Source organism: Pseudophryne corroboree, chromosome 6, assembly GCF_028390025.1.
Source record: "Pseudophryne corroboree isolate aPseCor3 chromosome 6, aPseCor3.hap2, whole genome shotgun sequence".
Taxonomy (NCBI): domain Eukaryota; kingdom Metazoa; phylum Chordata; class Amphibia; order Anura; family Myobatrachidae; genus Pseudophryne; species Pseudophryne corroboree.
This window is the reverse complement of record NC_086449.1, coordinates 759,120,142-759,147,592: the sequence shown is the minus strand read 5'-3', so window position 1 is coordinate 759,147,592 and position 27,451 is coordinate 759,120,142.

Genomic DNA, 27,451 nt, shown 5'->3' with positions numbered 1-27,451 from the left:
TGATACTACGGAGAACTGACACTGAGCAGCGAGAACAGCACTGGACTATTGTACTGTAGTATACTGGTCACCACAATGCTGCACTGTACTACTATATACTGCTCACAACAATGCAGCACAGATATGGACACTTGAAGTGACACGGAGCTGCAAGATACAGCAATGGCCTACTGGACTGTACAACTATATACTGTTGGTCACCAAAATTCTGCACTGTACTATTATATATACTGCTCACAACAATGCAGCACAGATATGGATACTTGAAGTGACACGGAGCTGCAAGATACAGCAATGGCCTACTGTACTGTACAACTATATACTGTTGGTCACCAAAATGCAGCCCACTGAGCACAGATATTTGCAGCACACTGAGCACAGATATGGAGCTTTTCACTCAGAGAACGTAGATATTTACAGCACACTGAGCACAGATATTTGCAGCACACTGAGCAGCACACTGAGCACAGATATGGAGCTTTTCACTCAGAGAACGTAGATATTTGCAGCACACTGAGCACAGATATTTGCAGCACACTAAGCAGCACACTGAGTACAGATATGGAGCTTTTCAGGCAGAGAACGTAGCCACGTCCTCTCCGTTCAATCTCCAATGCACGAGTGGAAAATGGCGGCAACGTGCGGCTCTTTATATAGAATACGAATCTCGCGAGAATCCGACAGCGGGATGATGACATTCGGCCTCGTTCAGGTTAACCGAGCAAGGCGGGAAGATCCAAGGCTGCCTCGGAACCGTGTAAAATAGGTGAAGTTTGGGGGGGTTTGGATCTCGACGAACCGAACCCGCTCATCTCTAATGCTAATATTTCTTTATCCGATGTCAGTAAAGATGTTTGCTCTTCCCTTTTCACCCCACCCCACTCTTGTGTAGGTCCCTTGGGAAGATGGGACAAACCACTCTAAAAAATACCCTCCTGGAATATACATAAAGAAATCACAGTTCTAGCTGTTCGGCTAGTGTCAAATGTTGGCACCCAGATATTAAGCTGTAGTTCCTTTAATCCTTTGTTACAGTATGATCCTGTTTTGCAACAATCAGGTTCAAGTATTTGGCTTGTGTTTTACCTTTGCTACCTGTCCTGTATGTTATATTTTTGGGTTTCCCTGTGAACAGATTGGAGCAGGTCAGCTGACTGTATTCCTCCAGTTAGAGTACTCTGTACACCAGCTGACACTAGCAACCAATGAGAGACTTGCAATTTCTATATAAGGGCTCTCTGCCCATGAGTCCAGTGCCAGAGCATAAGTCATTCTGACTCCTAGTAATTTACATACTGACTTCCTAGCTCCTGCTTGCTAACAGCTATTGCTATCCCTGGCTCCTGAGTGTAGTTCCACAATTCCTGGCTATCAGAATCCAACTATTCGCAGCTGGCGATTGCTTCATTAATTCCTTTTACAATTAACGGAGCGATCGCCAGGTTGTGAATACTCGCAGCCTGGTACACCATGCAGTAAGCCGTGTTGCAGCATGCCGCATCACAGCAAAGATGGGCATGGCTGCATCTATATGCTTTGCCTTGGTGCTGCTTAATAACATGTAGGAGCTTTCACTAGACTGCTTTATTTCTTCTTAATTAGATGCATTCAGCATTGCGGCTGTCGGGGATGCCAGTGGTCATGTGACTGCCAGCATCCCGACCGCTGGCATTCAGTATGTATTTCATTTTAACACACGTGTATTTTTTTAAACGATTAATTGCCTGTGTGCATGCATTTTTTTATAACATACTGTATATTTGTGTATTAGGGATGCAGTTTATATACCGGCTTCTCGAGATCCTGGCGTTCAGAAATAAAAAACAAATACAAAATTAAATGTATAATGAAACCATCTGAGGGGGCCTGCTGAAAAAAATACTGTGTTTTCATAATACATTTTAAGCAGATTGAATGACCCCCAGTTTCTTCTTAATAAATCATTTTCACCAACATGTCTAAACAGCATAAATAGTCCTGTTTACATTGTACATTAAAACAGTTATTGAGCTCTCCTAATCCCTATTTTGTCACTCATTCCTCTTCTTCTGGCAACTGCCATAATGAAGTCTCAATAAGTGCCCTTGATCCAAAATGTGATAAAAACACTACATTCCTCTGTCAATGATCTGTAACAAAACAACACAATGCTTACTGTACGCATTGTACGAAAAGCCCTATTTTACATTCCACATTAATGCATGAAGAATCTACTGTACATCTGCTCCTCAAATACCATATGCATTATATCTGTGCTGTTTTGTTGAAGATCCAAATAGTTTACACATTCTAAACAATACAAATATATAGTCTTCTAGTCTTCACACTGAACTCTCTGAATATCGTACAATCTGTTTTGCAAATATTTTAACTTCAATGTACATAGCGAGCAAAATTAGAAGTTGGTAAGGGATAATGAAAATATGGAACAATATAATACAATATATGCAAAGTTTTAAAAAACATTTCAAAAGTTCATTTATTTTTTTACTATAATTCCACCATAATCCATTGTGCTGTAGAGTTGTGAACAAAACAGTAGCAAAACAAGACTGGGGGGAAATGTAATACGGTTTGAGTTTGCAGGAGATGTGGGATACCGACCGATCTCTGAGGGTTGTTTTTAAAGCAGTAATCATTTACAAGGCAAAACCATGCCTTGTAAAGAATTGCCGCTTTAAAAACACGCCAGAGATTTGGTGGCATCTCGCACCTCTGGCAAACTCGGACCCTATTACATATGCCCCTGGCAATGAGCATGAATAAGGTTTATTTTATTTCATGTATTTTGTTTTTTCCTGTGTTGTATATGAGGTACTACTGTGCGGTGTAATGTGACTGACAGACACTACTGTGTTGTGTAATGTGGCTGACAGACACTACTGTGCGGTGTAATGTGACTGACAGACACTACTGTGCGGTGTAATGTGACTGACAGACACTACTGTGTTGTGCAATGTGACTGACAGACACTACTGTGTTGTGTAATGTGACTGACAGACACTACTGTGTTGTGCAATGTGACTGACAGACACTACTGTGCGGTGTAATGTGACTGACAGACACTACTGTGCGGTGTAATGTGACTGACAGACACTACTGTGTTGTGTAATGTGACTGACAGACATTACTGTGTTGTGTAATGTGACTGACAGACATTACTGTGCGGTGTAATGTGACTGACAGACACTACTGTGTTGTGTAATGTGGCTGACAGACACTACTGTGCGGTGTAATGTGACTGACAGACACTACTGTGCGGTGTAATGTGACTGACAGACACTACTGTGTTGTGCAATGTGACTGACAGACACTACTGTGTTGTGTAATGTGACTGACAGACACTACTGTGTTGTGCAATGTGACTGACAGACACTACTGTGCGGTGTAATGTGACTGACAGACACTACTGTGCGGTGTAATGTGACTGACAGACACTACTGTGTTGTGTAATGTGACTGACAGACATTACTGTGTTGTGTAATGTGACTGACAGACATTACTGTGTTGTGTAATGTGACTGACAGACATTACTGTGTTGTGTAATGTGACTGACAGACACTACTGTGTTGTGTAATGTGACTGACAGACACTACTGTGCGGTGTAATGTGACTGACAGACACTACTGTGCGGTGTAATGTGACTGACAGACACTACTGTGTTGTGTAATGTGACTGACAGACACTACTGTGCGGTGTAATGTGACTGACAGACACTACTGTGCGGTGTAATGTGACTGAAAGACACTACTGTGTGGTGTAATGTGACTGACGGACACTACTGTGCGGTGTAATGTGACTGACAGACACTACTGTGTTGTGTAATGTGACTGACAGACACTACTGTGTTGTGTAATGTGACTGACAGACACTACTGTGCTGTGTAATGTGACTGACAAACACTACTGTGCGGTGTAATGTGACTGACAGACACTACTGTGCGGTGTAATGTGACTGACAGACACTACTGTGCGGTGTAATGTGACTGACAGACACTACTGTGCAGTGTAATGTGACTGACAGACACTACTGTGCGGTGTAATGTGACTGACAGACACTACTGTGCGGTGTAATGTGACTGATAGACACTACTGTGCGGTGTAATGTGACTGACAGACACTACTGTGTTGTGTAATGTGACTGATAGACACTACTGTGCAGTGTAATGTGACTGATAGACACTACTGTGTTGTGTAATGTGACTGATAGACACTACTGTGCGGTGTAATGTGACTGATAGACACTACTGTGCGGTGTAATGTGACTGACAGACATTACTGTGTTGTGTAATGTGACTGATAGACACTACTGTGCGGTGTAATGTGACTGACAGACACTACTGTGTTGTGTAATGTGACTGACAGACATTACTGTGTTGTGTAATGTGACTGACAGACACTACTGTGTTGTGTAATGTGACTGACAGACATTACTGTGTTGTGTAATGTGACTGACAGACACTACTGTGTTGTGTAATGTGACTGACAGACACTACTGTGTTGTGTAATGTGACTGACAGACATTACTGTGTTGTGTAATGTGACTGACAGACACTACTGTTTGGTGTAATGTGACTGACAGACATTACTGTGTGGTGTAATGTGACTGACAGACACTACTGTGTTGTGTAATGTGACTGACAGACACTACTGTGCGGTGTAATATGACTGACAGACACTACTGTGTTGTGCAATGTGACTGACAGACACTACTGTGCGGTGTAATGTGACTGACAGACACTACTGTGTTGTGTAATGTGACTGACAGACATTACTGTGTTGTGTAATGTGACTGACAGACACTACTGTGTTGTGTAATGTGACTGACAGACACTACTATGTGGTGTAATGTGACTGACAGACACTACTGTGTGGTGTAATGTGACTGACAGACACTACTGTGCGGTGTAATGTGACTGACAGACACTACTGTGTTGCGTAATGTGACTGACAGACACTACTGTGTTGTGTAATGTGACTGAGAGACACTACTGTGCGGTGTAATGTGACTGACAGACACTACTGTGTGGTGTAATGTGACTGACAGACATTACTGTGTTGTGTAATGTGACTGACAGACACTACTGTGTGGTGTAATGTGACTGACAGACACTACTGTTTTGTGTAATGTGAATTGGTACTATTCTGTGGCCACGCCCCTTCTCCATGAAGTTACGCCCTTATTTTGTGACGTGTGCCTCCGTTGTGTGCTAAAAAAATTGAATTATTTTTGCCCTGGTGCCACAAGGTCTAGAATCAGCCCTGATCGGGGGTACACACCCACTGACGGGCTCGCGGTATATCGCCCGTTCGATTGAAACACTGATATATATGTGTATGTAATCAGCTTTATTGGAGTGTTGGGAGTAAAAGATGGTCTGAAGTGCTTTCAATAGATTGTGTGAGGCAGGAAAATGTGTCAGGTGTGTAGGTAAGCCTCTGAAGAAGACTTAGGATTATTATTATATCCCTTTAATCAGGGACACATATGAACTGCACAGGTTCTGTGGTTGGCTGGCTTCAAGCCTGCATTTTATTGGGTGTAAGTCTGCCACAGAACCTGTGTAATTCATATGTGTTCCTGATTAAAGGGATATTGAGGGTCATTCCGAATTGATCGTAGCTGTGCTTAATTTAGTACAGCTACAATCATCTTCCCTGACATGCGGGGGGACGCCCAGCACAGGGCTATCCCGGCCCGCATGTCAGTGCTGCCCCCCCCTTCCCGCAGAAGTGCAAAGGCATCGCACAGCGGCAATGCCTTTACACTTCAAGAGTAGCTCCCGACCAGCGCAGCTTTAGCGTGCTGGCCGGGAGCTACTCGTCGCTCCCCGGCCCGCAGCGGCTGCGCGTGACATCACGCAGCCGCTGCGTCTGCCCCCCATTCAGTCCGGCCACGCCTGCATTAGCCGGACCGCACTCACGAAACGGCGGCCAAATGCCGCCATTCCGCCCCCCTCCTGCCCAGCGATCACCTCTGCCTGTCAATCAGGCAGAGTCGATCGCAGCCCTGCAAGGGCCTTCGGCCGTCTGGCATGCGCCGGCGCACTATGGCGCCGGCGCAGTAGGGACCCGTTTGCTTGGCTGCATTAAAAAGCAGCAAGCAAATGAGTCAGAATTACCCCCCATTATGGCAACCCTAAGTAGGCAGCACTCACCCATATACGTCTTCTGTATGCCTCTGTGGGAGAGGGTTGGACTGTCACGTACGGTATGAGGAATGTGTTAACCACGTGGGTTTCAGGTGGTGACTCCACCCCCTTTCTCACAGGTGGTAGACGTCTGGCTTATTTAAGGCCTTAGTTTCAGTGTGTAGAATGCTGGAGGAAGGATGATTACTAAATGTCCCTCTCGCTGCACAGCCTGAATTGCTGTTGTATGTTTTTACGTGTGTGTGGTCCTGCAGAACTTGCGGCGCCTTATAAATAAAGTTTGATGTTGGTGATGATAATTCTGTTAAATGATATGAAACCAGAAAAGAAAACAAAACAGTTACAAAGGATTGCATTTCATGTACATTTGTTTGGGCTTGGGCACACAGTACCACATTTAATGTAAATTAGGAACTAAAAAAAATAATCAGAAGCAGTGGGACAGGCATAAAACGTAGGTTGAAATTTGAAGTCTTAGCATTGATGAATGTGGAGTGCGCGACTGCATGTTGGTACTCCTCAAGGGGAGTTTCATTCCCTGTACCAAGATGGCCACCGAAGCTGTTATTGAATATGTGAGGGAGGCTTCTTGAGACTTTGAAAAGGGCCACAGTGGAAAACTTGGCTCCAGTGAGACCTGCGATTATCTGCCGATTTAACCGCTGTTACGTCATCCGACATCATTACCCATTACCCACATACACTCACCAGCTGGTGAGCTGTATGACAACCTGCTCCACTCAAGAAGCCTGTGTAAGATGTGGTTGGATTATGCATTACTGCTGCTTACTTGGAAGCAGCAGCGATGCACAGATATGGTAATGCAGCAGGATATATCTGACATAAGCAGACACCTCCTGCATGCATGTATGATCCACTGCTGTCTCCTAGGATGCTGCATGGGATCACCTGCGACACCATAAGCCAGGTGCATAAGCCATGGGGTCACACAAGCTGGTCGCAGCAGTCCTACCAAGAGGCCAAAAAATCTCCATTGGAAGAAAAAGATCTTGCCCTCGGCACTCCCCAAAAGCCTCCTTTTTGGGAAACAGAGGCCATTGCCCCACCTCCGCATCCCCAAGTGATTAACAGTCTGCAGCTGTAGTGCATTCAACAATGCAGAACCCGTACTACATATGCGCAGTACTGGTCCGGCGCATGCACAAAGTACCACCCATCACCACTTTACAGCATACTTTCAAGTTATGTCGGGACCTGAATCAGGCTCCAGCTCTGCACCATCTACAGTACCAGTGTGTATAACAGTGAGTACAGCTGTACCTGCTTTATCATCAATAAAACCACTCCACTGGTTATGTAATTGGGTTGTTTGTAGTTGTAAGGCATCCGCTGGTGTATACAGACATTCTGCTACATCTTCATGCCAGACACACATACTGCACTTCCAACAAGAATTAATCTACTTATGGGCTGCTTGAAAGTAAAAACTGTTGGTTACATCATCCACATTTTGCAGAAACTGTTATGTAAGATCTCTTGGCAATTACATGCAAATTCACATATGGTTGAAAACTTTTTACAATTCACTAGAACATATTAAAAAGCTCAAAATCAGGAGATCTTTCCGAAGACAGCTGTTCCATCTGGGTGAGCACATGAATTGATGCTTGATTACTGATTCTGCATTGTGAATCTGTGTTCTGCCAAAAGCAGATGCAGTGAGGTCATAACGTAGTATACACACGCACACTTCCCCCTCTTTATTATATACAAATGTGACTATATACACTTTAATATCTTTACATACTGCACATTTGACAGATTTGTGGAAAGACCCACCATCAACACACAGGGCACAGTAAAAAAATAAAAGACAAAATGTCTAAATATTACAGTTGGACAGAGGCACTGCAATGGAATATACTTGGGGAATTGCACAGGTGTCCAAACTTAGACAGATGCCCCGGATCCCGGCTGTGGGGATCCCAGCAGTCAGAATACCGATGCCGGGATCCCAACTCTAGTCTGAATGCCGACACCGGCATCCAGAAAGGGAGCAACAACCCGGTGCAGGAATCCCGACAACCGGGATCCCAAACGAGGAAACACTGCGGCTCTGCAGAGGTAAGCCACCGGGGAAGAAGTTAGGGTTAGGCTGCGTTCCAGTGGGGTTAGGATTAGGCTGTATCCCGGGGGTTAGGGTTAGGCTGTATTGTGGGGGGTTAGGCTGTATCGTGGGAGGTTAGGGTTAGGCTGTGGAGAGAGGGGGTTAGGCATCCGCCTTGGAGGGTTAGGCTACGGGGTGGCAGGGTTAGGTTTGGGCAGCGAGGATGGGGGGGTTAGGTTTAGGCACCTCCGGGGGGATGGTTAGGCACAAAGGGGGAGGTTAGGGTTAGGCTGTGGGAAGGAAGGTTTAGGGGGGGTGGGTTAGAGGGTAGAACACCCTTTACTCACCCCTGTCGGTATTTTAAATTTCAGTATCCCGGCGTTGGTATTTTGATCGCCAGGATACCATACACCGGGATCTCATACTGATCCCCCCTGTACAGTTCTCCTGTGTTTAAGCTTCCTCAGATTACGCAACACAAATACATCTCAAGGGCGAGATGCATCAAGCATCACATTTTGCATGTCATGCATCCCCCCATTTATTGCTAGCATAGCAGTTTTTAGTTACACCATATGCTTGAAAAATAAATCACAAAGGACAGCTCTCCTGCTAAGCGCTGTCTTTGCGATACAAGGACCTAAAGGATTATGACACGTACGCCGTAGGGGACACTGAGAGGGATCCAATTGGTTTCTATTAGGCAACGCCATCTACAGATGACGTTGCCTACTGGGTTCAAGCTCCAGAATGTATTACATTCCAGTGCTATGTGCATAGTAGCAATGCGGTCCAAATTCCGAAAATGCCATTTTCAGAGGTTTGACCACAAAATAACCTTTGATGCATCCTGCCTCCAGAGTTGTGTGCAGACCCCATGTCCTGGTTTTGGTTCCAAATCTTCAGGGTGTTTTGGTTTTGATTCTACTAAAACTACCCTCAAGTGTTTAGGTTTTGGATATTCTTTTAAAATTAAAAAAATGATGTAACTTGGACTTGTTTTTGTTCCTAGAGCAGTGGTTCCCAAACTGTTTGCCCAGGCACCCAGGACCAAATAAAATTATTTAAGGTCAAAGTGATAGGCAAAACCAGAACTAGTGGCTGGCAATCATAAAACATTTGGACACGGCATCTATGCACCCGCTACTCACTATGGTGTGTGTTCCCCCAAACTTCCTTCCCCGCCTCGGGACATGGAAAACGTGACTATCCTGTTGTATGTGGGACAATTGGGTGTTATGGAGTAAGGATACTTCCTCTTTATCTTACTTCATCTACTAAATGCTACCAACTACCACACAGGTGATGCATTGGTTTAGAATATTATAACAGAGCAGCGGCCAGGATGTAATGCATGGTTTTGCCTTGTAAGTGATCGCCCCTTTAAAAAAATGTCCAAGTTCGGCCGGCATCCCGCACAGCCCCCGAACTCGGGCGGCATTACATCTCGCCGCAGGAGTGTCATGTCTAGGGAAGATGTAATAAGCCTTGGGGGAGTGATACAATGGATAGAGATAAAGTACCAACCAATCAGGGCCTAACTGCCATGTTACAGGCTGTATTTGATAAATGACTGGAGCTGATTGGTTGGTAGGGGATCCGGTAAGGAGCCCGGCAGCCGAGCTGTCGAATTACCAATCCCGACATTGATTAGAATGCCTCTGCCGGCATCCCAACAAGGATTACAATCTTAGTGCCAGAATTCTGACAGCCGGGATCCCAAATGAGGGTTTGCCAGGGCTGTGGACAGGTAAGCCGCGAGGGCATGTGGGGAGGAGAGGGGTGGTGTTAGGTTTAGGCAGTAGGGGGAGGGTTGGCGTTAAGACCCAGGAAAGGGGATTCTCACCATCGGGATGCCACAATCGTTTTTCTATTTTATCACTCTTGAAGGAAGGAAGAGAGTGAAGAAAAAACACACACTGAAATGAGCTCATATACTCTTACTAAATGTAATTAGGTGGATAGTTCTTCAAAAGTAAAAAAACATCATTTGGTATTCTTTTCTACAGTATTTTATTCAATCACATATAAGGACTACCATAAGAAATGACATGCAAATGACAGATTGCAGGATATTTCACATAGGGGGAGATGTACTAAGCCTTGGAGAGTAATAAAGTGGAGGGAGATAAAGTACCAGCCAATCAGCTCCTAACTGCATTGTTACAGGCTGTGTTTGAAAATGTAGTTAGGAGATGATTGTCTGGCAGTTTGTCTCTCTCCATCTAATCACTCTCCTAGGCTATCACTCTCCTAGGCTTAGTGCATATGCCCCATAATACCATCAAACAAGATGGAATAACACATTGTAATTAGTAATTCTCTCAAACAAAAATACAATAATAAAAGCAAGGAAAATTCAGAAAAATTCCTAATAACATAAAATGGGCTTTACTAGCATTAACTTCCTATGAAAAGGCAGCAGAAGAAGGGCCCGATACAAATGTAAGAAACACACAGGCAAGGAGGTAACACAAGCAGATAGATACAGTACTGTATGAAAGACTCAACAGCAATGATGCAAAACCACCAGTTATCAAATCCAAATGAAAAGATGCAGATGACAGATCTCACTGATACAGTTTGATGTCTAGAAAAATCTCAAGCCCACCACTTGCAATATCTTAGACATACAATGCATCCAAAAAGTATTCACAGCGCTTCACTTTTTCCACATTTGTTATGTTACAGCCTTATTCCAAAATGGAATAAATTAATTTTTTTCCCCTCAAAATTCTACACACAATACCCTATAATGACAATGTGAAAAAAGTTTATTTGAGATATTTGCAAATTTATAAAAACAACAACAACTAATAAATCACATGTACATAAGTATTCACTGCCTTTGCCATGAAGCTCAAAATTGAGCTCAGGTGCATCCTTTTTCCACCGATAATACTTGATATGTTTCTACAGCTAAATTGGAGTCTACCTGTGGTAAATTCAGTTGATTGGACATTGGGGGTCATTCCGAGTTGTTCGCTCTTTATTTTTTTTCCGCAACGGAGCGATTAGCCGCTAATGCGCATGCGCAATGTCCGCAGTGCGACTGCGCCAAGTAAATTTGCTATGCAGTATGGAATTTTACTCACGGCATTACGAGGTTTTATCTTCGTTCTGGTGATCGTAATGTGATTGACAGGAAGTGGGTGTTTCTGGGCGGAAACAGGCCGTTTTATGGGAGTGTGCGAAAAAACGCTACAGTTTCTGGGAAAAACGCGGGAATGGCTGGAGAAACGGAGGAGTGTCTGGTAGAGATGTGCACTTGAAATTTTTCGGGTTTTGTGTTTTGGTTTTGGGTTCGGTTCCGCGGCCGTGTTTTGGGTTCGACCGCGTTTTGGCAAAACCTCACCGAATTTTTTTGGTCGGATTCGGGTGTGTTTTGGATTCGGGTGTTTTTTTTAAAAAACACTAAAAAACAGCTTAAATCATAGAATTTGGGGGTCATTTTGATCCCAAAGTATTATTAACCTCAAAAACCATAATTTCCACTCATTTTCAGTCTATTCTGAATACCTCACACCTCACAACATTATTTTTAGTCCTAAAATTTGCACCTAGGTCGCTGGATGACTAAGCTAAGCGACCCTAGTGGCCGACACAAACACCGTGCCCATCTAGGAGTGGCACTGCAGTGTCACGCAGGATGGCCCTTCCAAAAAACCCTCCCCAAACAGCACATGACGCAAAGAAAAAAAGAGGCGCAATGAGGTAGCTGTGTGAGTAAGATAAGCGACCCTAGTGGCCGACACAAACACCGGGCCCATCTAGGAGTGGCACTGCAGTGTCACGCAGGATGGCCCTTCCAAAAAACCCTCCCCAAACAGCACATGACGCAAAGAAAAAAAGAGGCGCAATGAGGTAGCTGTGTGAGTAAGATAAGCGACCCTAGTGGCCGACACAAACACCGTGCCCATCTAGGAGTGGCACTGCAGTGTCACGCAGGATGGCCCTTCCAAAAAACCCTCCCCAAACAGCACATGACGCAAAGAAAAAAAGAGGCGCAATGAGGTAGCTGTGTGAGTAAGATAAGCGACCCTAGTGGCCGACACAAACACCGGGCCCATCTAGGAGTGGCACTGCAGTGTCACGCAGGATGGCCCTTCCAAAAAACCCTCCCCAAACAGCACATGACGCAAAGAAAAAACGAGGCGCAATGAGGTAGCTGTGTGAGTAAGATAAGCGACCCTAGTGGCCGACACAAACACCGGGCCCATCTAGGAGTGGCACTGCAGGATGGCCCTTCCAAAAAACATTCCACAAACAGCACATGACGCAAAGAAAAATTAAAGAAAAAAGAGGTGCAAGATGGAATTGTCCTTGGGCCCTCCCACCCACCCTTATGTTGTATAAACAGGACATGCACACTTTAACCAACCCATCATTTCAGTGACAGGGTCTGCCACACGACTGTGACTGAAATGACGGGTTGGTTTGGACCCCCACCAAAAAAGAAGCAATTAATCTCTCCTTGCACAAACTGGCTCTACAGAGGCAAGATGTCCACCTCATCATCATCCTCCGATATATCACCGTGTACATCCCCCTCCTCACAGATTATCAATTCGTCCCCACTGGAATCCACCATCTCAGCTCCCTGTGTACTTTGTGGAGGCAATTGCTGCTGGTCAATGTCTCCACGGAGGAACTGATTATAATTCATTTTAATGAACATCATCTTCTCCACATTTTCTGGATGTAACCTCGTACGCCGATTGCTGACAAGGTGAGCGGCGGCACTAAACACTCTTTCGGAGTACACACTTGTAGGAGGGCAACTTAGGTAGAATAAAGCCAGTTTGTGCAAGGGCCTCCAAATTGCCTCTTTTTCCTGCCAGTATAAGTACGGACTGTGTGACGTGCCTACTTGGATGCGGTCACTCATATAATCCTCCACCATTCTTTCAATGGTGAGAGAATCATATGCAGTGACAGTAGACGACATGTCCGTAATCGTTGTCAGGTCCTTCAGTCCGGACCAGATGTCAGCATCAGCAGTCGCTCCAGACTGCCCTGCATCACCGCCAGCGGGTGGGCTCGGAATTCTGAGCCTTTTCCTCGCACCCCCAGTTGCGGGAGAATGTGAAGGAGGAGATGTTGACAGGTCGCGTTCCGCTTGACTTGACAATTTTGTCACCAGCAGGTCTTTGAACCCCAGCAGACTTGTGTCTGCCGGAAAGAGAGATCCAAGGTAGGCTTTAAATCTAGGATCGAGCACGGTGGCCAAAATGTAGTGCTCTGATTTCAACAGATTGACCACCCGTGAATCCTTGTTAAGCGAATTAAGGGCTCCATCCACAAGTCCCACATGCCTAGCGGAATCGCTCCGTGTTAGCTCCTCCTTCAATGTCTCCAGCTTCTTCTGCAAAAGCCTGATGAGGGGAATGACCTGACTCAGGCTGGCAGTGTCTGAACTGACTTCACGTGTGGCAAGTTCAAAGGGCATCAGAACCTTGCACAACGTTGAAATCATTCTCCACTGCGCTTGAGACAGGTGCATTCCACCTCCTATATCGTGCTCAATTGTATAGGCTTGAATGGCCTTTTGCTGCTCCTCCAACCTCTGAAGCATATAGAGGGTTGAATTCCACCTCGTTACCACTTCTTGCTTCAGATGATGGCAGGGCAGGTTCAGTAGTTTTTGGTGGTGCTCCAGTCTTCTGTACGTGGTGCCTGTACGCCGAAAGTGTCCCGCAATTCTTCTGGCCACCGACAGCATCTCTTGCACGCCCCTGTCGTTTTTTAAAAAATTCTGCACCACCAAATTCAAGGTATGTGCAAAACATGGGACGTGCTGGAATTTGCCCATATTTAATGCACACACAATATTGCTGGCGTTGTCCGATGCCACAAATCTACAGGAGAGTCCAATTGGGGTAAGCCATTCCGCGATGATCTTCCTCAGTTGCCGTAAGAGGTTTTCAGCTGTGTGCGTATTCTGGAAAGCGGTGATACAAAGCGTAGCCTGCCTAGGAAAGAGTTGGCGTTTGCGAGATGCTGCTACTGGTGCCGCCGCTGCTGTTCTTGCGGCGGGAGTCCATACATCTACCCAGTGGGCTGTCACAGTCATATAGTCCTGACCCTGCCCTGCTCCACTTGTCCACATGTCCGTGGTTAAGTGGACATTGGGTACAACTGCATTTTTTAGGACACTGGTGAGTCTTTTTCTGACGTCCGTGTACATTCTCGGTATCGCCTGCCTAGAGAAGTGGAACCTAGATGGTATTTGGTAACGGGGGCACACTGCCTCAATAAATTGTCTAGTTCCCTGTGAACTAACGGCGGATACCGGACGCACGTCTAACACCAACATAGTTGTCAAGGCCTGAGTTATCCGCTTTGCAGCAGGATGACTGCTGTGATATTTCATCTTCCTCGCAAAGGACTGTTGGACAGTCAATTGCTTACTGGAAGTAGTACAAGTGGGCTTACGACTTCCCCTCTGGGATGACGATCGACTCCCAGCAGCAACAACAGCAGCGCCAGCAGCAGTAGGCATTACACTCAAGGATGCATCGGAGGAATCCCAGGCAGGAGAGGACTCGTCAGAATTGCCAGTGACATGGCCTGCAGGACTATTGGCATTCCTGGGTAAGGAGGAAATTGACACTGAGGGAGTTGGTGGGGTGGTTTGCGTGAGCTTGGTTACAAGAGGAAGGGATTTACTGGTCAGTGGACTGCTTCCGCTGTCACCCAAAGTTTTTGAACTTGTCACTGACTTATTATGAATGCGCTGCAGGTGACGTATAAGGGAGGATGTTCCGAGGTGGTTAACGTCCTTACCCCTACTTATTACAGCTTGACAAAGGCAACACACGGCTTGACAAATGTCCGCATTTCTGGTGAAATACTTCCACACCGAAGAGCTGATTTTTTTTGTATTTTGACCAGGCATGTCAATGGCCCTATTCCTCCCACAGACAACAGGTGTCTCCCCGGGTGCCTGACTTAAACAAACCACCTCACCATCAGAATCCTCCTGGTCAATTTCCTCCCCAGCGCTAGCAACACCCATATCCTCCTCATCCTGGTGTACTTCAACACTGACTTCTTCAATCTGACTATCAGGAACTGGACTGCGGGTGCTCCTTCCAGCACTTGCAGGGGGCGTGCAAATGGTGGAAGGCGCATGCTCTTCACGTCCAGTGTTGGGAAGGTCAGGCATCACAACCGACACAATTGGACTCTCCTTGTGGATTTGGGATTTCGAAGAACGCACAGTTCTTTGCGGTGCTTTTGCCAGCTTGAGTCTTTTCAGTTTTCTAGCGAGAGGCTGAGTGCTTCCATCCTCATGTGAAGCTGAACCACTAGCCATGAACATAGGCCAGGGCCTCAGCCGTTCCTTGCCACTCCGTGTGGTAAATGGCATATTGGCAAGTTTACGCTTCTCCTCCGACAATTTTATTTTAGGTTTTGGAGTCCTTTTTTTACTGATATTTGGTGTTTTGGATTTGACATGCTCTGTACTATGACATTGGGCATCGGCCTTGGCAGACGACGTTGCTGGCATTTCATCGTCTCGGCCATGACTAGTGGCAGCAGCTTCAGCACGAGGTGGAAGTGGATCTTGATCTTTCCCTAATTTTGGAACCTCAACATTTTTGTTCTCCATATTTTAATAGGCACAACTAAAAGGCACCTCAGGTAAACAATGGAGATGGATGGATACTAGTATACTTATGGATGGACTGCCGAGTGCCGACACAGAGGTAGCTACAGCCGTGGACTACCGTACTGTGTCTGCTGCTAATATAGACTGGATGATAATGAGATGAAATCAATATATATATATGTATGTATATATAATATCACTAGTACTGCAGCCGGACAGGTAGATAATATATTTATTAGGTAATGATGACTGATGACGGACCTGCTGGACACTGTCAGCTCAGCAGCACCGCAGACTGCTACAGTAAGCTACTATACTCTATAGTAGTATGTACAAAGAAGAAAGAAAAAAAAAACCACGGGTAGGTGGTATACAATTATGGATGGACTGCCGAGTGCCGACACAGAGGTAGCTACAGCCGTGGACTACCGTACTGTGTCTGCTGCTAATATAGACTGGATGATAATGAGATGAAATCAATATATATATATATGTATGTATATATAATATCACTAGTACTGCAGCCGGACAGGTAGATAATATATTTATTAGGTAATGATGACTGATGACGGACCTGCTGGACACTGTCAGCTCAGCAGCACCGCAGACTGCTACAGTAAGCTACTATACTATAGTAGTATGTACAAAGAAGAAAGAAAAAAAAAAAAACAACGGGTAGGTGGTATACAATTATGGATGGACTGCCGAGTGCCGACACAGAGGTAGCTACAGCCGTGGACTAACGTACTGTGTCTGCTGCTAATATAGACTGGATGATTGATAATGAGATGAAATCAATATATATATATATATATATATGTATATATAATATCACTAGTACTGCAGCCGGACAGGTAGATAATATATTTATTAGGTAATGATGACTGATGACGGACCTGCTGGACACTGTCAGCTCAGCAGCACCGCAGACTGCTACAGTAAGCTACTATACTATAGTAGTATGTACAAAAAAGAAAGAAAAAAAAAACCACGGGTAGGTGGTATACAATTATGGATGGACTGCCGAGTGCCGACACAGAGGTAGCTACAGCCGTGGACTAACGTACTGTGTCTGCTGCTAATATAGACTGGATGATTGATAATGAGATGAAATCAATATATATATGTATGTATATATAATATCACTAGTACTGCAGCCGGACAGGTAGATAATATATTTATTAGGTAATGATGACTGATGACGGACCTGCTGGACACTGTCAGCTCAGCAGCACCGCAGACTGCTACAGTAAGCTACTATACTCTATAGTAGTATGTACAAAGAAGAAAGAAAAAAAAAAACCACGGGTAGGTGGTATACAATTATGGATGGACTGCCGAGTGCCGACACAGAGGTAGCTACAGCCGTGGACTACCGTACTGTGTCTGCTGCTAATATAGACTGGATGATAATGAGATGAAATCAATATATATATATGTATGTATATATAATATCACTAGTACTGCAGCCGGACAGGTAGATAATATATTTATTAGGTAATGATGACTGATGACGGACCTGCTGGACACTGTCAGCTCAGCAGCACCGCAGACTGCTACAGTAAGCTACTATACTATAGTAGTATGTACAAAGAAGAAAGAAAAAAAAAAACCACGGGTAGGTGGTATACAATTATGGATGGACTGCCGAGTGCCGACACAGAGGTAGCTACAGCCATGGACTAACGTACTGTGTCTGCTGCTAATATAGACTGGATGATTGATAATGAGATGAAATCAATATATATATGTATGTATATATAATATCACTAGTACTGCAGCCGGACAGGTAGATAATATATTTATTAGGTAATGATGACTGATGACGGACCTGCTGGACACTGTCAGCTCAGCAGCACCGCAGACTGCTACAGTAAGCTACTATACTCTATAGCAGTATGTACAAAGAAGAAAGAAAAAAAAAAACCACGGGTAGGTGGTATACAATTATGGATGGACTGCCGAGTGCCGACACAGAGGTAGCTACAGCCGTGGACTACCGTACTGTGTCTGCTGCTAATATAGACTGGATGATAATGAGATGAAATCAATATATATATATGTATGTATATATAATATCACTAGTACTGCAGCCGGACAGGTAGATAATATATTTATTAGGTAATGATGACTGATGACGGACCTGCTGGACACTGTCAGCTCAGCAGCACCGCAGACTGCTACAGTAAGCTACTATACTATAGTAGTATGTACAAAGAAGAAAGAAAGAAAAAAACCACGGGTAGGTGGTATACAATTATGGATGGACTGCCGAGTGCCGACACAGAGGTAGCTACAGCCGTGGACTAACATACTGTGTCTGCTGCTAATATAGACTGGATGATTGATAATGAGATGAAATCAATATATATATATGTATGTATATATAATATCACTAGTACTGCAGCCGGACAGGTAGATAATATATTTATTAGGTAATGATGACTGATGACGGACCTGCTGGACACTGTCAGCTCAGCAGCACCGCAGACTGCTACAGTAAGCTACTATACTTTAGTAGTATGTACAAAGAAGAAAGAAAAAAAAAAAACCACGGGTAGGTGGTATACAATTATGGATGGACTGCCGAGTGCCGACACAGAGGTAGCTACAGCCGTGGACTAACGTACTGTGTCTGCTGCTAATATAGACTGGATGATTGATAATGAGATGAAATCAATATATATATATGTATGTATATATAATATCACTAGTACTGCAGCCGGACAGGTAGATAATATATTTATTAGGTAATGATGACTGATGACGGACCTGCTGGACACTGTCAGCTCAGCAGCACCGCAGACTGCTACAGTAAGCTACTATACTCTATAGTAGTATGTACAAAGAAGAAAGAAAAAAAAAAAACACGGGTAGGTGGTATACAATTATGGATGGACTGCCGAGTGCCGACACAGAGGTAGCTACAGCCGTGGACTAACGTACTGTGTCTGCTGCTAATATAGAGTCTAGACTGGATGATAAATTATTGATAATGAGATGAAATCAATATAATATCACTAGTACTGCAGCCGGACAGGTACTATATATATTTATTATGTAATGACTGATGACGGACCTGCTGGACACTGTCAGGTCAGCACAGCACCGCAGACTGCTACAGTAAGCTACTATAGTAGTATGTATAAAGAAGAATGAAAAAAAAAAAACCACGGGTAGGTGGTATACAATATTATATATATATATATTATATACAATTATATATATATATATATATATATATATATATATATATATATATATATATTAAACTGGTGGTGATTGATTATTAAACTGGTGTTCACTTCAGGTCACGTTGCAACTTGCAACTAGTACTCCGAGGCCTAAGCAGACAATCACAAAATATATTATTATACTGGTGGTCAGTGTGGTCACAACAATGGCAGTGTGGCACTGACTCTGGCAGCAAAAGTGTGCACTGTGACTGTACGTTATATGTACTCCTGAGTCCTGCTCTCAGACTCTAACTGCTCCCCACTGTCAGTGTCTCCCACACAAGTCAGATAATACACTTACAGTCACACTATCTATTATCTAATCTAGTATAAATATCACTTCAGCAAGTAGTATAGTAGTATACAGTATAGTAGTACTCCTCCTAATAATGCTCCCCAAAATACTGTGTCTCTCTCTTCTCTAAACGGAGAGGACGCCAGCCACGTCCTCTCCCTATGACTCTCAATGCACGTGTGAAAATGGCGGCGACGCGCGGCTCCTTATATAGAATCCGAGTCTCGCGATAGAATCCGAGCCTCGCGAGAATCCGACAGCGTGATGATGACGTTCGGGCGCGCTCGGGTTAGCCGAGCAAGGCGGGAAGATCCGAGCCTGCTCGGACCCGTGTAAAAAACCTGAAGTTCGGGCGGGTTCGGATTCAGAGGAACCGAACCCGCTCATCTCTAGTGTCTGGGCGAACGCTGGGTGTGTTTGTGACGTCAAACCAGGAACGACAAGCACTGAACTGATCACAGATGCCGAGTAAGTCTGGAGCTACTCAGAAACTGCTAAGAAGTGTCTATTCGCAATTCTGCTAATCTTTCGTTCGCAAATTTGAGAAGCTAAGATTCACTCCCAGTAGGCGGCGGCTTAGCGTGTGCAAAGCTGCTAAAAGCAGCTTGCGAGCGAACAACTCGGAATGACCCCCATTATTTGGAAAGACACACACCTGTTTATATATAAGGTCCCAAACTTGACAGTGCATGTCTGAGCACAAACCAAGCATGAAATCAAAGGAATTGTCTGTAGACCTCCGAGACAGGATTGTTTCGAGGCACAAATCTGGGGAAGGTTACAAAAAAATATCTGCTGCTTTGAAAGTCCCAATGAGCACAGTGGCCTCCATCATCTATAAATGGAAGATGTTCAGAACCACCAGGACTCTTCCTAGAGCTGGCCAGCCGTCTAAACTGAGTGATTGGGAGAGAAGGGCAGGGACGTGCAGTAAGGGGAGGCAGTGCCTCCCCTGTCATTAATGATTACAATAATACAAAGAGATACTTATGACACATTCTGTGTCATAAGTAAATGCTTTATATTATTGTATTCATTGTATAAACAGGTTTAAATTAGTGTAGGCGGCACCGAGAGCGGTGCCTCTTGCGGACAATTATAAAGGACTGGAAGCGGGGGGCGGGCAGGGGGCGGGGCTAAGAAATGGGCAGTAAAAAGCCCATTTAAAAAGTGCTGTAAGCGGCACTAGTGTGAGTGCCTCAGTGACAGGGGCGTGCTTGCAGCCCATATCAAAGCACGCCCCTGTCACTGAGGCAGATATGATTGGGCACCAGAATCACAGCTCCCCCCTGGGGTCCAGCCCACCCACCACCCTTAGAGAGGCTCCTGCACCAGAACACCTTTCTGCTCACCTCTAATTGATTGCCGGGTCCCGCTCTCACTGCCGCCGGGATTGCTCCAGGTAAGGGCCAGCGTCAGGGGCGCCGCAGCACGACATACGCCATCATCCTCCGCCCCTCCACATGTCCGTGTCCGCGCCGCTGTAGAGAGCCGCTGTACAGATCCGCATGTCCCGCCATCACCCGTGTCCATGCTGAGCGCTGCTGTGTACTACAGACCATAGACTGCCCTGCGCTCTGTGTTTCAGATAGCAGGGCAGCACACAGACCGTACACAGCAGTGCTCAGCACAGAGATGTGCACACTGTGCCAGGGTATGGGGGGGGGGGGGCGGGCAGGGCAGGCAGGCAATCAATTACACCATATGTGCCAGGGGAAAAGGGGAGAGGTGGTGGTGGGGGGGGGGGGCGTCATTACTGGATATATGCTGGGGCATAAGGGGGGGGTTGATTACTAGATATGTGCTGGGGTATAAGGGGGGGTGATTACTAAATATGTGCTGGGGCATAAAGGGGTAGTGGTTACTAAATATGTGTTGGGGCATAAGAGGGCGGTGATTACTAAATATGTGCTGGGGCATAAGGGGAGGGGGGGTGATTACTGTGTGTCTGTGTGTTGGGGTATAAGAGGAGGGGAGTAATTACTGTGTGTTGGGGTATAAGAGGAGGGGGGGTAATTACTGTGTGTGTGCCGGGGTATAAGGAGAAGGGGACACTTACTACCATTGTCTTTATCAACCAGCCTGCAGCTGTAATCCCACTTCCCGGCAGACCCTCCACTGCTCTCCTTAACCGGCCCTGGCTGCTGCTGCTTCCCAGACTTCGCTGGCATTGGCGGCTGCATCGGACGGGGAATTAGCTCCGACAGCTAATTCCCAGTCCGATGCCGCGACTTTAGCAGGCATTGGCAGCTGGCATGGGCGGCAGTACAGTAGCGGGCACTGGCAGTGGCCATAGCGGCGGTGGTAGCGGACATGCCTCACCAGCCACTGACCTCACCGCACGCCACTGGAGAAGGGCCCTAGTCAGGAAGGTGACCCAAGAACCTTCCAGAAGGACAACCGTCTCTGCAGCAATCCACCAATCAGGCCTGTATGGTAGAGCGGCCAGATGGAAGCCACTCCTTAGTAAACAGCACATGGCAGCCCGCCTGGAGTTTGCCAAAATGCACCTGAAGGACTCTCAGACCATGAGAAACAAAATTCTCTGATCTGATGAGTCAAAGATTGAACTCTTTGGTGTGAATGCCAGGCATCATGTTTGGAGGAAACCAGGCACCGCTCATCACCAGGCGAATACCATCCCTACAGTGAAGCATGTTGGTGGCAGCACCATGCTGTGGGGATGTTTTTCAGCCGCAGGAGACTAGTCATGATAGAGGGAAATATGAATGCAGCAATGTAAAGAGACATCATGGATGAAAACCTGCTCCAGAGCACTCTTGACCTCAGACTGGGGCGACGGTTCATCTTTCAGCAGGACGACCCTAAGCACACAGCCAAAATATCAAAGGAGTGGCTTCAGGACAACTCTGTGAATGTCCTTGTGTGGCCCAGCCAGAGCCCAGACTTGAATCCAATTGAACATCTTTGGAGAGATCTGAAAATGGCTATGCACCGACGCTTCCCATCAAACCTGATGGAGCTTGAGAGGTGCTGCAAAGAGGAATGGGTGAAACTGCCCAAAGATAGGTGTGCCAAGCTTGTGGCATCATATTCAAAAAGACTTGAGGCTGTAATTGCTGCCAAAGGTGCATCAACAAACTATTGAGCAAAGGCTGTGAATACTTATGTACATGTGATTTCTTAGTTTTTTATTTTTAATACATTTGCAAAAATCTCAAAAAAACTTTTTCACATTGTCATTATTGGGTGTTGTGTGTAGAATTTTGAGGGAAAGATGAATTTATTCCATTTTGGAATATGGGCGTAACATAACAAAATGTGGAAAAAGTGAAGCGATATGAATACTTTTCGGATGCACTGTATCACCATATCTGAAACAAATTACGCTGCGATCAGCATAGGTTACTATTCCAAATCGTAATCCACGTGGATGGTAAATGATGAAAAAGTTTTAAAAATTAGGAAAGGAAAAACCCAACTTGTGTCGACCATACACACATTGATCATTGTCACGTCAACCTTTTTAACCTGTCGACCTTAAGTACTGTCTACCTTAAGCCCAAAATCAGATTCATCCAATGATTGTTTATTTAACAGTTTCTTATAAAGCGCAGGAAATTCAGTTGCTCTTTACAATTTAATTGGAAACATCAATGATGAAACAAAACAAGGTAATAACCAACAGGAAGGCCCTGCTCACAAGCTTACAATCTTACAGCAGAATGCGCATGTGCCAAACCAGGTATTAACAGCTTCATGGAGGATATGAGAGGGGATGGTTCGCTCAGTGGGTGGCCATTACTCTTTGTCCATTCAATGATCATTACTGGGTGGTTACCATAAGGACGCAAGGAACAGATCCATCTTGTGCGAGGGGCATGGGAGCGTCATGGGTGTGAAGACAGCAGTCTCCCCATACCCTCCCCAACACACAGTAGCATGTGATGGTCTAGGGAGGCAGGCTGCTGCTTTCTGTCTGCTCCCTCCCTGCACGATGTGCCACCATGCTGATATACAGTGGACAGCAGTAGTGGGCAACGGAGAACGGAGAAGTGTTACAAAGGAGGGGGTGCACTGATTCCCCCTTCCCTCCCCTCGGAATCCACCCCTGGGCCATCCTGTATTGGGTTATTAAATGTGACAAATATTTTACCAGGTACTTTATAGAACAGACACTTTTCAAGGTACAGTAAGTCACATGACATAACTGATTGGGCAATTCATAACATACTGTACTGTAAATACTTCACTGGGTGCTTCATACAATACATAAGAACAACATATCATTGCAGTCATAAAATATTGCTTATTCCTTCTCCTCCACACAGAACTAAATGTAGTGCTGCAATTATCATACAATAAAAGCACATTTCCGCTCAATAATCTCCTGTTTTTAGAAACTCACAAGGTTGTGTGAGAATTTGTTTTTAAATTTTCGCTTCACAGCAAAAAACATTATTTCCCGCATGGATATTGCAAGCCTGGGGGAAAATCGCACAGGAACCTGAGCAGAGATGATGTCTATAATACAGCACATTTTGAGATTATATTAACACTTACAGTGCATTGCAAGAGAATTGCTGCAATTAACTATGCAGAAGGGTAATTACCAGTTCAAACAGGCCCCAAAGACAGTCATTTTCTACCAAGGTGCAATGTCCTTTCCTCGGGCCATGGGTAACACAGAAATCTTTAGATTGAAATTAGGTTGGAAAGAGATAAAAACATTTGAAATGCATAATTTTTAATAAAGAAACTTCCTGAGTACAGGTCGTTTTCTTAAACAGATGATGGCATTTCATTGTGTACATCACGTCATTGGCAGATGGAGATGCTCAGCATTTAAATTCCACAAAACAATTATTCCCATTAATCATTTTTGCTTAGTTTCTTACTTTGGGCCTAATTCAGACCTGATTGCAGCAGCAAATTTGTTAGCTAATGGACAAAACCATGGGGGTCATTCCGAGTTGTTCGCTCGCAAGCTGCTTTTAGCAGCATTGCACACGCTAAGCCACCGCCTACTGGGAGTGAATCTTAGCTTCTAAAAATTGCGAACGCAAGATTCGCAATATTGCGATAAGACATCTCTGTGCAGTTTCTGAGTAACTCGAGACTTACTCGGCATCTGCGAACAGTTCAGTGCTTGTCGTTCCTGGTTTGACGTCACAAACACACTGAGCGTTCGCCCAGACACTCCTCCGTTTCTCCAGCCACTCCCGCGTTTTTCCCAGAAACTGTAGCGTTTTTTCACACACTCCCATAAAACGGCCAGTTTCCGCCCAGAAACACCCACTTCCTGTCAATCACATTACGATCACCAGAACGAAGAAAAAAACGTGAGTAAAATTCCTAACTGCATAGCAAATTTACTTGGCGCAGTCGCAATGCGGACATTGCGCATGCGCACTAAGCGGAAAATCGCTGCGATGCGAAGAAATTTACAGAGCGAACAACTCGGAATGACCCCCCATGTGCACTGCAGGTGGGGCAGATATAACATGTGCAGAGAGAGTTAGATTTGGGTGGGTTACATTGTTTCTGTGCAGGGTAAATACTGGCTGCTTTATTTTTACACTGCAATTAACATTTGTTTGAACACACGCTACCCAAATCTAACTCTCTCTGCCCATGTTACATCTGCCCCACCTGCAGTGCACATGGGGGCCATTCAGATCCGATTGCTGCTGTGCGTATTCACACAGCGGGCAATCAGATCTGAACTGCATATGCACCGCACTGCGCCGGCGCCTCGAACGGTTGCCACGACGATTGGCGGTCAGCGACGGGATTGTGCGATCTATTCACACGGGCATTCTCAAGGAGATTGACAGGAAGAGGCAATTTGTGGGTGGCTGCTGACCATTTTCAGGGAGTGTCCAGAAAAACGCATTTGGGATCAAGCGTTTTCAGGGAGGGTGTCTGACGTCAAATCCGGTCCCGGACAGGCAGATGTGATCGCAGCGGCTGAGTAAGTCCTGGGCTGCGCAGAGACTGCACAAAATCTGTTTGTACAGCTCTGCTACACATGCATTCGCACACTTGCACAGCGAAATTACCCTCCCCCTGTAGGCGGCGACTATCTGAACGCAGAACAGCAAAAATCGCTTCCTAGCGATCAGATCTAAATTTCCCCGATGGTTTTGCCCTTTAGCTAACAAATTTGCTGCTGCGATCAGGTCTGAATTAGGCCCTTTGTTAGTGTATCTTGGGTTTTGGGAGAACGGCTTGTGAATGGAATGTAGCTGCGGCTCTAGAATAAAATCTCCAAAAAACATGTAAATGAAAATCTCATAATGCAGAACATGCCATTTCACTGCTGGTCACCCCTGTATTTACAAAATGTAAATAAGCATAGACTAGATACAAATAGTGCTTTGTGTTGGCATTTCATTTTCTGACCTGAGATATGTTCACAACATGATACACACAGCCTCAATGTCTCATTAAAGAGAGATCATTGATCCCTACAATACAACCTGTCAGTACACCCAAGGTTTCAGTTTCTGGGGAGAGTGAAGCTTGAAGGCACGAAACAGAGATTGTGATCTGTTACGGTTATGATTATGTGATAGAGAAGCAAGCAGATAGTTGGTGCTTGACAATCGAGGTCAGATACCAATTACAAAAATTATAAAAATAGAAAAATATAAACTCACATTTATAATAAAAAACTATTTCATCTTCATACCCCCTTTCCATTCATGTTGTCGTTTCCTGACATAAAACTATCATCTCAAAATTAGGACTTAATTATAGGTAAATAATCTGTACAGTATGAATATGTATGTGTGTGTGTGTGTGTGTGTGTGTGTGTGTGTGTGTGTGTGTGTGTGTGTGTGTGTGTGTGTATACACTGCTCAAAAAAATAAAGGGAACACTAAAATAACACATCCTAGATCTGAATGAATGAAATATTCTTATTAAATCCTTTGTTCTTTACATAGTTGAATGTGCTGACAACAAAATCACACAAAAATTATCAATGGAAATCAAATTTATTAACCCATGGAGGTCTGGATTTGGAGTCACACTCAAAATTAAAGTGGAAAAACACACTACAGGCTGATCCAACTTTGATGTAATGTTTTTCCACTTTAATATTGAGGGTGACTCCAAATCCAGACCTCCATGGGTTAATAAATTTGATTTCCATTGATAATTTTTGTGTGATTTTGTTGTCAGCACATTCAACTATGTAAAGAACAAAGTATTTAATAAGAATATTTCATTCATTCAGATCTAGGATGTGTTATTTTAGTGTTCCCTTTATTTTTTTGAGCAGTGTATATATATATATAATGTATAATATACAGTATATATATATATATATATATATATATATATATATATATATGGAATCCAACGTGCGGCACTCAGCTATCAAAAGAAGAACACTGGAAACCAGTAGCGTATAACAACGTTTCAGTGCCCGAAAGCACTATCGTCAGGTTTATAAAGCTTAAACAAACAAGTTACATACCTTTATACATAACCACCCGTGAACACTGCCCCGCCGGGAGTCCCAACAACTCCTCCTCCTTTCCGGCTGCGGCTGATGACATCATCAACTAGTGCTCCCATCACCATAGAAACATATAAACAACATGCAGCGGTTCTGAGAAATGCAATAATACACATAATGAATACCTCCGATCTCATTTAAATCATTCCTTCTGTCACTTAACCATTGAGACTAGCTATACCTTCAAAAGCAACTGTAACTCAAATATTCGTTTAATCCCCGTGGAGATAATACATCTAACCGATGTATCCACTGAACCTCCCTCTGTATTAATAACCGATTACGATCTCCCCCTCTCACAGGTTTTTTAACCCAATCGATCATGCGGTATCTAATACTGGACACACTATGTTTAAATTCCGCAAAATGGCGAGCAACAGGTTGCTCAGATTTTTTATCACTATTTAATGCGGCTCGGATCGCCGACCGGTGCATCGACATGCGATCCTTAAATCTCCCCTGGGTCTTACCTATGTAGGACAGACCACAGGGGCAGATTATTTGGTAAATAACATAGCTGGAATTGCATGTTAGATGGGGTCGGATTAAATTTTTTTTTCCAGTATGAGGATGATAAAAGGAATCACCTGCAATTAA